The sequence below is a fragment of the Dunckerocampus dactyliophorus genome, chromosome 5, assembly GCF_027744805.1.
Source record: "Dunckerocampus dactyliophorus isolate RoL2022-P2 chromosome 5, RoL_Ddac_1.1, whole genome shotgun sequence".
Lineage (NCBI taxonomy): Eukaryota > Metazoa > Chordata > Actinopteri > Syngnathiformes > Syngnathidae > Dunckerocampus > Dunckerocampus dactyliophorus.
Genome location: NC_072823.1, coordinates 16966739 through 16981396, shown reverse-complemented (window position 1 = coordinate 16981396; position 14658 = coordinate 16966739). Strand labels below are relative to the sequence as shown.

Genomic DNA, 14658 nt, shown 5'->3' with positions numbered 1-14658 from the left:
TATTTATGTAGTACATATAGTACTTTGGCATGAAGAATTATTTCTTGATGTTTTATTCCACACATGTACTGACCGAGATTCCCAATACATCGCTGAAAAATTAAACAGGTTGAATTCAATAGTGTGTCGCACTTAGCTGTACCAAGCATGCCTTAGCACTCAACAGGGCCAACATGATCCGTCATAATGGTGCAATAGTTTAAAGAGACACATGGGCTCTGCACGCTGTGTTAAAATGAAAAGCTATATTGGCACTATGAGACCATAACGCCAGTCATATTTCCTCGTATACTTGGAACCATCATGTCAAGGTGTTGTCTAAGCATATTCTATGTGGTACGATTTGGAATTCTATTGGTCTATTTTTTTAAATAATACACTTTGAGGAACAATTATTTTACATCATGTTTCTGCGGAAAGGTGAAGTGTGTTACTCTTGTGCTAACTAACAATGCTTTGAAGACCAGTGTTGAGTTCTGCATGGTCCATCCACTAGCTCTGTGCTACGTGAAATATACAGTATGTTGCCATTGTGTCACGTCCTGGTCAGCCCACCAACAACAAAAATGGTAAACTGTGAAAAAAATCACATAAAAAGCCTCACCATCATAAATTGTAATAAATATCTTAGCCCCGGTGCTGCCGCCTTGATATCAATGGGTAGACAGGGAATCACACCGATGCCGGACGTCACATGTCACGGTACATAAAAATGTGCTTGAATAAACAAACAGATTAAGTAAAATCCCAGAAAATACATCTACACTCAAAACATGTGAATTCAACTTAAATGACTTGGTGTCTTTGAGCGCAACGCTTCATGGTTTGTTATAAAATGGTTAAAGTGCGTATCAAATCTTGTGCTACTATTTCAGAGACTATTGTTAGGCAAATACATTTTCAGACATGTGGTATTTTTTAGCTTGAGTCAAATTTTCAGTTCATTTGGGGCTGTTAATACATACAAATGTTAATATAATTGTGTCCCGTCTTTTTGCCTTGTCGTTCATGTATCTTTTTGTAAAATCGAGCATATTTCACCAATAGTTGCAAATGGTGGTTAATCATGATTAATTAATTTGGTTGGGAACCTATGGCTCAGGAGCCAGATGTGGCTCTTCTGATGGCTGCACCTGGCTGATGTTTGCTAACACGATAAAATGTATTTATTACATTTTTTTTTTCGATGACACTTTCAAGTAAAACATTACAGAAATCACAGAGTTAAAAATAATCTTCAAAATATGCAACGTATGCATTTTAATCCATCCATCCATTTTCTACCACAATGCGGGTGGCCAGAGCCAATGCCAGCTGTCCTTCCGATATTTTGCGGGTCAGACATCAAAACTTGATTATTACTGGATAATGCAGTAGCCTACCTGGGTCATTGAGATGTCAAGGAGTAAACTTCCTCCTTGAATCAAAGAGTCAGCTAGCTAATTCTGCAGAGCCAACTCGGTTGACAAAATAAGATGGCGAAAAGAAACAAAGATACGGAGTACCGTGCAAAACCATGCAGCACCAGAAGTTGCATTGATGGTAACAAGCATTTTATTTGGTATTGGATAGCTTCAGTATGACAATGTCGTTAAAAATTCTGAGACTTATTATATTGTACAATTGTTGGTGTTGCTTAAAAATACACACATTTAATTGTATTCAGTGTTAAAAAAATATTATATGGCTTTCACAGAAATACATTTTAAAATATGTGGCTTTCATGGCTCTCTTAGCCAAATAGGATCCCGACCCCTGGTCTAGGGCCTAACTGATTACTTGATTAATCAAAACAACAAGCTTCAGGTTAACCGACTAAGAAAATATTTGTTAGTTGTATGGCACTTAATAATTACTTTTAAATACGGATGCAGTTTTTTTTTTTTCAAACCGATAGCGCTATGATAACCAATCTTCCGGTTTGCTATTTTTAAAATTTATTTAGATTTAACTGTAATTTGTGTACACCTGGAAACAAGAAACTCAAAGGTGGATTAGACAAACTCAACCTGTACATTTGTCATAACCTAAATATGACAAAAAGTAAAATTAACAAAAGTCGAGAACAGTTCTGTTTCTAGAAATAGATGTTTATTTTTGTTGAAACAAACCTAACTGTATAGTTTGAAGTTCTTATCCAGCCACTGCGTTGTCAGACCTAGCAAGCCAACAGGGCTAATATCACACGTCCGTAAATCACTAATGAAGCTTATGTCCTTATTTTCATCTATCAGTGTATGCAGGAGTGTGGCGATCATGTCCTTTTTTGCTGGCAAACATACATCCAAAAAATAGCGGAAGCTTGTTTGTACAAACCATGGCTTTAAGTAGTTTACTAGTCGACAAAAGCCGCTGTCTTCAACGATGGTAACGGGCTGGTCGTCCAGTGTGGCTAGCTTTGTGGCCGCTTCTTCAGCAGCAGTGGCGTCTTCGTAGTCTTTCAAAACACCATCGTAGCAATGCTTGCGTTTCAGGTGGCTGATAAGGTAATGGCAACGGCATGATTGTTTACAAGTGAGCTCAGGGGAGGTGTGCAGCACTTCGCATATTGAACATATTGATTTGCTCACCTTAGCCCAGTAACACACACCACAGGACGGGTAATCTTGCCTAATTGCAGCGTTTTTAATTATCGGTTATCAGAGCTATTTTTAAAAACAATCGGATTTATCGGTATAACATCATAATTCCTCACATTGGCCTGATAATTATCGAGCCAATAATTATTGTGCACCTTACTTTTAAACATTGCCGTTAAAATTAATAAAGGTGTGATGGTTTTACTGTCATTTTAGCAATACAGTCGTCTCTTGTTTATCGCGGTTAATAACCGTGAAGTACGATTCAATATTAATAAACGTAATGTTTTCATAGAGCATACAAAACCTGTTTCTGACTTCCTAAATAGAGTTTTTAAAATCATTAGAGCCCTGCAGACATGAAACAACACCCCTAGAGTCTCCTTTACACTCCTATTATTTTTTGTTTACACCACATTGCGCTACAGGCTAAGGGATTGCAGCAAGCTACCAAGCTAACTAGTTAGCCTCTCTAATTTACTTATTCTAAACGGTTTCAAACGGAGTGGGGAAGAAGGACAAAGCAAGAAGCCAAAAATTTACCACTTCCCCATAGAGTAGGAGGATAACTTTTTTTCACTCTTTCATCGGACATGCCGTGGCTGACGTGCAGTGTGAAAGTAATGTAATATGATGTCATGTCTCATTATTATAACATAACTGACGCCTAGTGACCAGTGACATATAACTTGTCTTTCAGGATTTTTTGGACTAAAAATAGGCCATAGTCAACCACGTAACGAACATTTATTAATAATTTATATTGGAAAAAATGCAATAGAGTGCAACAGAGTCCGCCCTCCCATGCAGTCCACCACCACAGCTTAAAAAAATCACTAAATACTAATACTATTATATTTATTACTACTACTACTAGTGATAATAGTTGACTGCTATTTAAAGTGACATCTGGCACACATGAAGCTGGCATCATTGCCGTGATACATTTTTAACAAGATGAACAATGTGTTAGAATTATAACAGCTTGTGTGCAATACTCGCTAATTGCTCTATTTACTCAGATATCATCTTCGCTCGTAAATAATTAAGTCCAGTTCTTGCGTTTGTTTTATGAAAATTGTGTCAAGCGATTCTTGTGTAATGTGTGCATGTGTCTCTCAGTCATCGCGCCCCAGGTGTGTGCCATATATTTATTCATCTGTTTCCTGCTGTCACAGTGTTTCCATAATGAGCGCAAGATGCGACATCATGGTGTTTTCATGTGTGCGCCTGTGTGTCCGTGCGCACGCGTCAATATAATGAGCCGAGGCTATGATACGATCAGAGATATCGCAAGTCTCCAGAGCAGATGTTACTCAACCTCCCATCTCCGCTCTGCACTGATTATATTAAGCAGACGAAAGGTGTCTGTGTTTGTGTGAGTGTGTATTGGTGAGAATGCGTGTGTTTGCATGTGTGTGTGTGTGTGTGTGTGTGTGTGTGTGTGTGTCAGACAGAAAGACGGAGTAGGAGGGAGCAGCACAGATGGGGAATTCTAACTAGACTTATGGTAGCCCTGGGAGAGGCCTCATATTTTCATCCAGAAGAAATCTCAGCTCTTTATGTTGCAACACTTATAGCTGTTTGTGGCTTGAGCTTCATTTGTAAGACACATATTGTACACCCTTTTGACTTGATTAGTTAATATCTAATGCACTGTTCCACCATTTTCAAATCTCAACTTCCAGGGATTGTTCTCTTACATGACTAAGGAAGATCCTCACTGATTTTGAATAGCATCATAAACAGTCAAAACAATACATTTCCTTTCAATGCCAACAGCATTTTTTGACTTTCTCATATGTCAAATCAAAAACACTCAAGATGAGTGATGTGAATGTAGAGGACATTTTTAACCAATCTTCAAAATTGTAGTGATTATTTCACTATATCAAGGCAAGAACATTATTATTCCAAATCCAAATATTTACTAAACAGTAGTTTGGACGAACAATATGGACATCATCATCAAGTTATGTCAACACACTTGTTAGAAATTCAAAACGATCCTGACCCGATGAGATAATTAGAGCGTCTGTTCGACTCATCAAACACATTTCACACAAACTTTGTTGCTTCCTAACACTTGCATCACACACTCGCACATGTCCAGAATATTATGCACATAACTTATTATACCGCCCCCAATGTAGGAAGTTATGTGTTAGCCCGTATTTGTTCGCGGCGAGATGTTAAATTTATCTTTGTTCAAAATGTGGCCCACAGAAAACAGTGGACAGAATTGATTTGCCTCTATTTGTTGACACCTACATTATTTATTTTTTTATTTTTCATTACAGACAGGTTAGGCTGCCCAGCCTGCACGTCACTGGAACCCACTAACTTTTTTTTTTTTGGCATTTCGTTGTTACACACAACTTGCCATGGTGTCAAGAGGCCAATGACCGACTAGCTCTAACAGATGAAGCACATGCAGTGGAACAGTTTTAAGTGCAATTTTAAAATGATCAACTGCAGCTTGGCAGTTTATTATAGTTTGTTGTTTTTGCTCTTTGGTTTTTAGTTAGTTAGCAGGATCACACAAAAACTACTCAAGTGATTTGTATGGAACTTTGTGTTGGTGTGGCACAAGAACCAAGCAAGAATCTCCTGCATTTTGGTTAGGATCCAAATAAAGGTGCAGATACAAGTATGTATTTTCACATTTTGCGTTACAGTCCACTTGCATTAGGGCCGCAGAGTGGCAGGACTGCACAAGCCAACAAGTCAGATGGACATGTTTATGACTTGGCGATATTGTAGTTTTTCATGTTTTTATAGTATTAAAATAACCGCTAGTACTATCACTTTGCACTTAGAATTTCAAAAATATATACACTAGGTCCCCAACTTACGAACATCCGACTTGCGGACATTCGGAGATACGGACGTTAGCTGACTGGTCTATATTTTCATGTATTTTGTCTTGTAGTAACTCAATATTTATACTGCTACATGCTTGACCAGTAGAGGGCACTGTGACACTGCTAATGGGACCAACAGGTAGAGGAAGAAGGTGGGGAGAGAGTATAAAAGAGAAAGGAGCTTGTGATTAAAGTTTATGAAAAGTTAATAGGCCTGCTTAATTCTACACCACCCACAGAACACTACCTCTTTTAGAAGAGTCTAATGACGATGACGATTTGTCCTTTTTTCAATAACTCCTCCTCCTCCACCCCAGCGACGTATGCTCGGCCACTCCTCTTCAAAGGTAAATAACATTCATCATTACGTATTATTATATCATTTTTATTATTATTGTTTTTTTTTCATTAATTATACTCGTTTAATATTACTGCTACATCCAAACTCATATTTACATTCATACACATATAGTGTATATGTATACACGTACATGTAGTACCTATATCATTGGTAAATTACCTTTTATTTGACTTACGAACAAATCGACTTGCGAACGTTCATCTGGAACCAATTGTTTTCGTTAGTTGGGGACCTAGTGTATAAGAGGCGGTCCTCGTTTTACAGAATTCCGTGGTAACGTACGCATTCCTATAAATTAAATAAAAACGTAATTTTCGTCCATCAACACGAGAGTTGCTTGACAAGTGCTTACAGTGCGGTGCGACGTGGAAGAATACAATATGTACTTAATATTGGCTGCATATGTCTCAATCGCTTGACTGTCGCAACCATCATTAAAGACAAAGATCGCAACTACCACAACCACACCAAAACAGCATCAGCAAACTCAACTGTTGTGTACTGTATAATTTAGGCACAAGATCTGACTTACACCAAACCTCGGCTTACATCACAGTCTAGGAACGGAACATAAACCGAGGACCACCTGTAATACATGTATGACTAAGGCTATGGCTGACACGTTATCACCGTGGAGAGGTGGAGAGTGTAAGAGAGTTACACGTATCTGGTATTGACATGGGAAGAGAAACAGGAAGCAGCTGTAGACGGACTGTTCCCATCAGATGGTTCAACCTCGGAGAGAGAGAGCACGAGGGAGGAGGCCACATGGAGCTGGATGGCTCTCCCACAGGGCCGCAGTTCTCTTTTGTATCGCCTTCCCTCCACTGTGGTCTTCTCGCTGGCCCTTTGCCACCGTCCTCTTGTCAAACTGGAATTTAAAATCACCATTTTCTTTATGTCCTCTGATCTCTTTGTCTGAGATTTGGTGTCAGCTTTGGTCGCTCTGCCCACTTGGTTCAATAATTTTTCATTTTGTGTGCTCCCTTCTGACCTTTTCTCATTTATGAGTAATCTCCCATCGTGCTCTTACTTCTAATTCCCTTGTTGTACGTTATGTTATCACTGAATTTTGTGATTGTGGGGACAAAATGGACTGTATGTCTTGGCTGCCACCAGCAGAAGTGCTGTTGATTCAGTCTCAAATTGTTTGCTATCAGGTATGGGGAGTTGAGCTACTTTTGTGAAAACATCCACTATGACTGCATCACTATTTGGGTTAACATAAGACTGATAAGCAGCATAGAAAATGGATGGATGGATAGCATGAAAATAGGAGGTCAGAATGAATTGGTTGGTAATTTTCTCATAGTCGATAATGGAAATTTAGTCCTTACACCTACAAGCTATTATTAGTAAATAGACATTTTCTATTTCGATCTCTGTCTGACCAGAAATGTTTGTTCTCAGGTTTTAATGAGGTCTGTGGTCACTGGGCTTTTTCTCTTTGGATTGTACGCTCTAATCAATCAGCTCATAATGCCTTCTCCTCCTTTTTGGACTTCTCATATTGACCCCTCCAAGCTTCCTCCTCGTCTTTGTAATTAATGTTTTTGTTGGGCTCATTATGACAAAAACCTGACACGGTCAGACACAAGGGGGCGGAGGGAATACAAGTGTGTGCATGCATGTGTGCGTGCAAATGCTCTTTTAGACCATTACTGCTCTTGCGAGTATTGCTTTGTTGTCTGTGGGAGAAAGCAATGTACTCTGAATGGACCATTGATTTCAGGCTTTGGACGCTTCTTTTGCATGCACAAAAGAGAGAGAGGGGCTGAGCTTTAGTGCGACTGATCTCATCTTTCTATCTATGTAGCCTCGTCTTTTTTTTTTTACTATCAACTTGTTGTGATGGGGATTATGCGAGAAAGAGGATGAAAGTTAAGTGCTATATTACACTATATATCAACGGGACTACGTTCCAGCAACATTATGCCTGTGTGATCTCTGTGTAAATGCTGGAACAATCACAGTGATGTACTCCACTAATATGGCAATTCCTGCCGCAGTATACACTGTAAACATGGTACACATGCTGGACATTAAAAATGCAGTATAACAACAATTTAAAGAATCTATTGGGTCAAGGGATTCAAGGTTTGTGCATATTATTGTCAAAACAATTAAACAGAAAATAACTTAAATAAACTACTTGATTATGTCAGTTCTTAACCAATCACAGTACAGTTGTTTTTGTACAAAATCATATTAAATTCTCATGTGAACTTCTCTGTGACACGTGGAGCTTGCCATGAAAGAAACATGTCCCCTCTTGGATCTGTGCTCTCACAGTAAGTCAAAATAAGGACTATATAAGCTACATCCCAGAAAAAAGGGAATTCATACATTTCAAGCTCAACGGGGGGAAAAAAAAGCAATGGGAGATCACATGAAGGCGGATCAAGACAAGAAATATCGTGCTTCATTTTGAAAATAACAGCTGCAAAAAATGTTTAATTACAGCTATACTTAAACAATAAAATATTGTTAAAATAAAAATAATGTAATAAGTAACATTTTACTTATTTAAAAAAAATATCAGATTCCATAGCTTCCTGACATGACTATTATACTTAATTGATCACCATTATCTTAAAATTAACTTCATAATTATGTGTTTATTGTTTGCTACCTTGCCCAAACTTTGTGCCGCTGTTTTCGAGTGAGGCTCTCTGTTGTGCCTGAACTCCTACAGGTCACTCGTGTGTGAGTGACAGGGAAAAAAAAGCTCAGGCATGCTTGGGGATAAGTTGTTTGGCGCCATCTATGCATCTTTAAATCTTTTGACCCTGAATAAAGGATGATCCTCCTTTTTCAGTTTTTTTCCCCAAATTATTATTTTTTTTAAATGCACTTAAATGAATTGTTTAATGAAATGCTATAATAAAGTAATAATATTCTAGAAATATGTAAAATTATTTAACTGTTTTTTTTTGTTGGTTTAATTTGTCAAATTTCACCATAACCCTTCACCAAGATGAAATAGCTCCCATAGAAATTCACTTAAAGCTTTATTGATAGGTGATTGTTTCGTTATACCACATTGACTTTATATTACTTAGTCATTAAGTTATTTGGTAACTTCTCAAAGAAACAGATGCCAAATTTATGCAGTCGCGGTTCCCATAGTTCCCTCACTCCATCCCAGTTTTTCATAAAATAATAATCACTAAATGATCGCTGTTTTGTGGTTGACTATAGCCCGTTATTAGTCCAAAATATTGAAATACAAGTTATATGTATCATTTTGGCCACTAGGCATCAGTAATGACACAAAACATTGATGAGACATGACATTACATCACATTACCGTCTCACTGTCTGTAGTCAGCCATCGTATGTCTGACATGACGGAGTGAAAAGAAGTTCTCCTCCTATTCCGTGTGGAAGTGGTAGGTTTTTGCGTTCTTATTGTCTTTCTACCCCACTCTGTTTGAAACACTTTCTTAAGTTTAGAATAAATATATTGGAGGCGCACTAGTTAGGTTGCTAGCATGCTATGCAGCCGTGTCCATCTCTTGTGTCCCTGCAGTGATCCCGTAGCCTGTGCAGTGTTATTTAATGTCTACAGGGTGAAAAGTTAATTAAAAAGTCCTAAACATATTTAACTACGAAAATATTTCATTTATTAACATTGAATCCTCCTTCACGAAAATTCACTTACTGTGGTCGGGTCTGAAACCAATCAACCGCGATAAACATGGGATGACTGTAATTTAATTATTAGTATGGCACAATATTTTTTGTTTATGTTCTTTTGGGGTGGTTAGACGTCTACCCTCATCAGCTCCAAGCGTGATAGTTCCTACGTTCTTGCAGACTTTAATACAGCATTACACAAGCCAGCATGTGCCCTTCTCATTAAATGTATTCATCTTTGGGCTCTTCCTGTTAGACCTAACAGAATCAGTGAATTTCTCTCCCCGTAGCTGGTGCTTCTACGGCAGCACTTTTCAAAACCACCATAGATTTAAATCCCAGTCTCATCCTTCCCATTAAGGCGACAGTTGAGGGGTCGCTCTCCTCGGGTCTCTAGTGGTCATCCACAGTTGACGGAGTAGACTCATTAGAGTGTGGAGCTGAGCCATCTACACCACAATCACTGAGAAGAAGACTAATGAGCAGTTAGATCAAGATCGTTACAGCAGGCAGCGAGTTGGATGCCCATTAACTCAATTGTTGCGCTGAAATGTGTTTTGTTATTCTTTTCTTCCAAGTGAGATTGCTTGTGTCAATCAATATGCGCAAATGACAACTTGGAATAACTCTTTAATGACTTGCTATTTTACAATGTTTTTTTTTTTTTTTTTTTACGGTTATGGCATTAGCTAAAACTGTGGGATTAATGAGTTCCTCGAGTATTGATAGGATGAAACTAATTCAGCAGCCATGCACACAAAAAGTGAGATTTGACATTGACTTGTTTTCCCAAATCAATGGTAAATGAAATAGCTTGCCCTTATATTTAATGGATTGCTTCCTCTGGACCAAATGAAGCTCACACGTTCCTTATCAGCTTTAAGATGATGTACTGATAGGACATTATATCATGGCAACCGCACAGCTCAGTCTGTAAACACAGCTGGACAGTTGTACTGAGAGAGACACTGAACCAAACATACAGTTCACTCACTGGGAGCAACATCAGGCACATCTGAGTTGTAATCCAAAATATGCATTAAAAATGTTGCCTTAACAAAGTCAATACTTCTGACAGCCATTGTGAGAGAGGTACAGTGGGACCCATCCCTGCATCTCACATACTTGTCATAGTGTTTGACTTCAGCAATATATTTTTTCCCCAAAATATTGGTTAAATCCCGATTGTATTACCTCAGTGTTGTTTGACTCAAGACACTCCCTATATCTCTTAATAATGTAACAAAATATTAGAAAGAGCCCTGAATATGATGTAGGGCAGTTCTACACCATTGCAGATTGAAATTGCGTTTGTGTACCTAATGAAATGTCCAGCAAGTCTATACCGTATGAACTTACTCTGTTATTGTATTAGTGGACATAAATGAATAAAAGGTAGCCCGAGACTGCATACCTCCACCAAACCCGGTGTAACAAATTGCTGCAGCGCTCCGTAATTGAAACGCTTTCTTGCTTGGCTTTTGTTCTCCATGTACTGTGAAAAATCACCATGGGAGTTCCACTATGCTTTCAATCTAGTTTAGATACACTTCCTGCGGTGAGCTGAAACAACAGCTAGATGTGCTGATATTACTATGTAACATAAATTCCGGTTTGTAAGTCGGTACTTTTTTGTTAAACTTTGAACCTTGCAGCTTATACAGTGGTGCGGCTACTTTATGGCTAAATTCTAATCTCGTGACATCTCCTTTACTTCAGAACTACTACTAATTGTTTATATACTGTGCCGCTCGTGAGTCAGTGAGGAAACGATAGCTCTTTCTTCAGCAGAAGCTAATCACGAGCTATCAGTGCACCCACCATTCCACGTAGATGACAGGCTGAAACGATACAATACTTTGCCGTTTTGCCGTTTTGACCTGAAAGCCTTTCAATGTGGCTAGCCCCTCAGCTGTCTTTATGAGATGATGTTTACATTGTACATTAGCGGTACAGGAGTTATAGGGGTAGCAGAGACTGGCTGTGATATCTTCATATTTCAACTAATAAGAGAGAAACTTGTCTCTTGTTTGGGTGGCTTTATTTCAGGGCGGGCGGCAACATATTATCTCTAGCATAGCAACAGCACAACTGACAGCTCCTCCATACAACAGCAATACTCCACAGATGCCTAACACATTAGTGTCATCTACAGTAGGGGCATTGAAGTGTAACAACATGATACATACATTGAATAACACACACACACACACACACACACACACACACATATATATATATATACACTCTTTTCTCCGGGTACTCCGGTTTCCTTCCACATTCCAAAAACATGCATGTTAGGTTAATTGGTGACTCTAAATTGTCCATAGGTATGAATGTGAGTGTGAATGGTTGTTTGTCTATATGTGCCCTGCGATTGGCTGGCAAACAATCCAGGGTGTACCCCGCCTGTCGCCCAAAGTCAGCTGGGATTGGCTCCAGCATGCCGCGGCGACCCTAATGAGGAGAAGCGGCATAGAAAATAGATGGATGGATGGATATATACACTCCTGATCAAAATTTTAAGACCAGTTGAAAATTTTCTAGAACTTGCATTTTGTACATTTGGATCTTAAAGTGGTTTTAAGTAGAGTTACAATATGAGTGTATATATACTGTATATATATATATATATACACACACACACACACGCATATACACACAAACACACACACACACACATATATATATATAGAAAGAGAGAGAGAGACCTGAATAGATAAAACCAGCACTCTTAAATGTTGACAGGTTTTAATCAAATTCAATTTCTGTGTATGTATGTGTGTTTGACAAAGGGATATAAAGTGAGGGATGGGGTAATTAGGCTCATTTCGCCACATACTGTATTTCCACAGACAGACACCCTTCCTTCCCCATATCTCCCAGAAGGGAAGTCTTGTCATGAATTTTTAACAAGCGTGTCTGTCTGCTCTCCACTGAGGCGTGTGTTTGTACAGATTTGTATATGCTTGTGCACGTATATACTATTGTACAATCACAATAAGGTGGCTATTTTTTACACCATGCACCATTGGAGAATAATACAAGATAGACAGGCAGTAAAACATGCATGGCATCTTGAGCAGCTTTAGCCAGTACTCATGCATTTGGAAATGAGTAGCACTAAACGTCATTGTCTTATGTGCAGTGAATTTGCTTGATTGAATGCTTGTGTGACAATTTAATAGTTAAATTTATTTTAAAAATATGATGTTTTTAATCCTTTTGAACCTGGGGCGTATTTTCTGACTTTAACTGTCTGTGCAGTGAATTATTAATGAGGAGGAATGAGTGAGATTTTGTACGGTTATCAAGTTCCGCCCTCCTCAGACGGGTTGTTTCATGAACTATCAGCACGCATACTGAAGCCCTGGTGAAATTCTTATAACATATTGTACTGTAAAATCCTATGATACTTGGATTTGAAGAAATACTGTAACTACTCCTCTTGCAAAGTAACCAATAGCACAGAGGACTACACAAGCTGTATGCTCCAAAGGGTTTTTCTAACACTTCTGTTTGTTTTTGGGATGCTTTGACATATTTTATTATGTGTTTTGGCACTGTAACCTTTTCTAGTTTTTTTTAGAGTACTCATGACAACAACAAAAAAACATTAACAGAATGAAAGTACTCCTTTTATGAAACATTTTTGTCATACTTCTGTCATAGATAAATAAACAACTATGAAATCGGAGTAAAATGAAGTGGTGATTTTGACACCACGCCCCACCGAGTTTTCTGAACCGAGAGCATCTTGGCTGTGACGTCACGACCAGAACACGTTCCAGGAACCAGATTCAAACACATGTAGCCATGAACTCACATCAAAGCCAAAAAAAGTGGCATATTCACAACAGTAACAAAATTAACTGATATTGTGTTGTGATAACTATGATATAAGACGCACAAAAAATGGCCACAAGTATGTTTTTTTGACTGCCTGTAAGTGTCACTGAGAGCTGTATGCAAAATGCAAAAATAAAAGACGGGAATGAGCCCCCATACTATTATTCTAAGATTCTTAGAATAGATCTAGTCAAATACATTTTATTTACTTACTGAAACTGACAGATTGACTGCAAAATAGGCTAGAGGGATGAGTGACAGCAAGCCATGTTTTCCAAGCAATTCAGGTCTAGAACACTTACGGGTGACATCAGCAACCAGGTGCAAACAAGCACAGCCATGACTGCACACAAAGAAAGTGACATATTCCCAACAATAATAACATTCACTAATATTCTGTTGTGAGGAGTATGGTATGTTTTACTGGCAGTAATAGCCACTGACAGCTATCAGCATGCTATCTCTTTGCATACTACACAGAGCTGAAGACGAAATGCAATGTTGTTTAGCAAGCAAGTTGGCATGAAAACCAATATTATATGACATAATTAAACTATAGTGCATCCTCCCTCAGTTTAAAATGCTAAAAATAATGGTAATGTATTAGACTACAGAGCATATGTATGTGTGTATGTATTTAATTTAAAAATATTATTTAACATACCTTTCTAATAAAAACATACACTCATACATGTCATTTCTGAGCGTTCCTGTATTGTACAATGCACATATTGCCCTGCAAGCCTCTTTTTCAGGACCACCAAAGTAATATGCCATTAAAATGTACAATGCTTTTGACTGAATTGGAATATCAGCCTAAGAATGACACCAGATGTGATGGAATAACTAGAGTACTCATGCATTTATCTCATTGTCATTAGACGGCCATCAGTATACTCTCTTTCATCACTCAGTGCATACATCTAACAAATGAACATCGAGCTGTAATTATTTTCTAGTTTGAAAAAATCAATAAATAATCACTTGTCATTTGATTAAGGTTATTACTGTATGGAGTGAGGCGCTCATATTGCTTTTTTTCTTTTTTTTAAGAATAGAATACAACTTTATTGTCACTGTTACGGTAACAATGATTACTAGATATTACTGTGGCGGTGGGGTAGGGGGTGAATTTCACAGCTTGGTGGTAAAAGCTGTTTTGGAGCCTGGAGTAGTCTTTAATGCTCTGTTTTCCAGAGGGAAGTGTGAGTGTCCGGGATGGGAGGGGTCCTTGATAGTTTCACTGCCTTTTTTGGGTCGGATAACCCACATAGTCCATCTTGGATCAGATATTCTGTAAAACAAAAACACTGAAAGTTTGAAGGAGAAGTTAGAAATAGTCTCTGAAATGAGTTGCAGTTAATTT

At 38.2% G+C, this 14658-nt stretch overlaps 1 protein-coding gene across 8 annotated transcripts in view; it reads left to right on the top strand.

Moving 5' to 3' along the window:
* Positions 1 to 14658, top strand: part of LOC129181053 (voltage-dependent calcium channel subunit alpha-2/delta-1) — a 105574-nt gene that overhangs the window by 24178 nt on the left and 66738 nt on the right. The window lies entirely within an intron of this gene.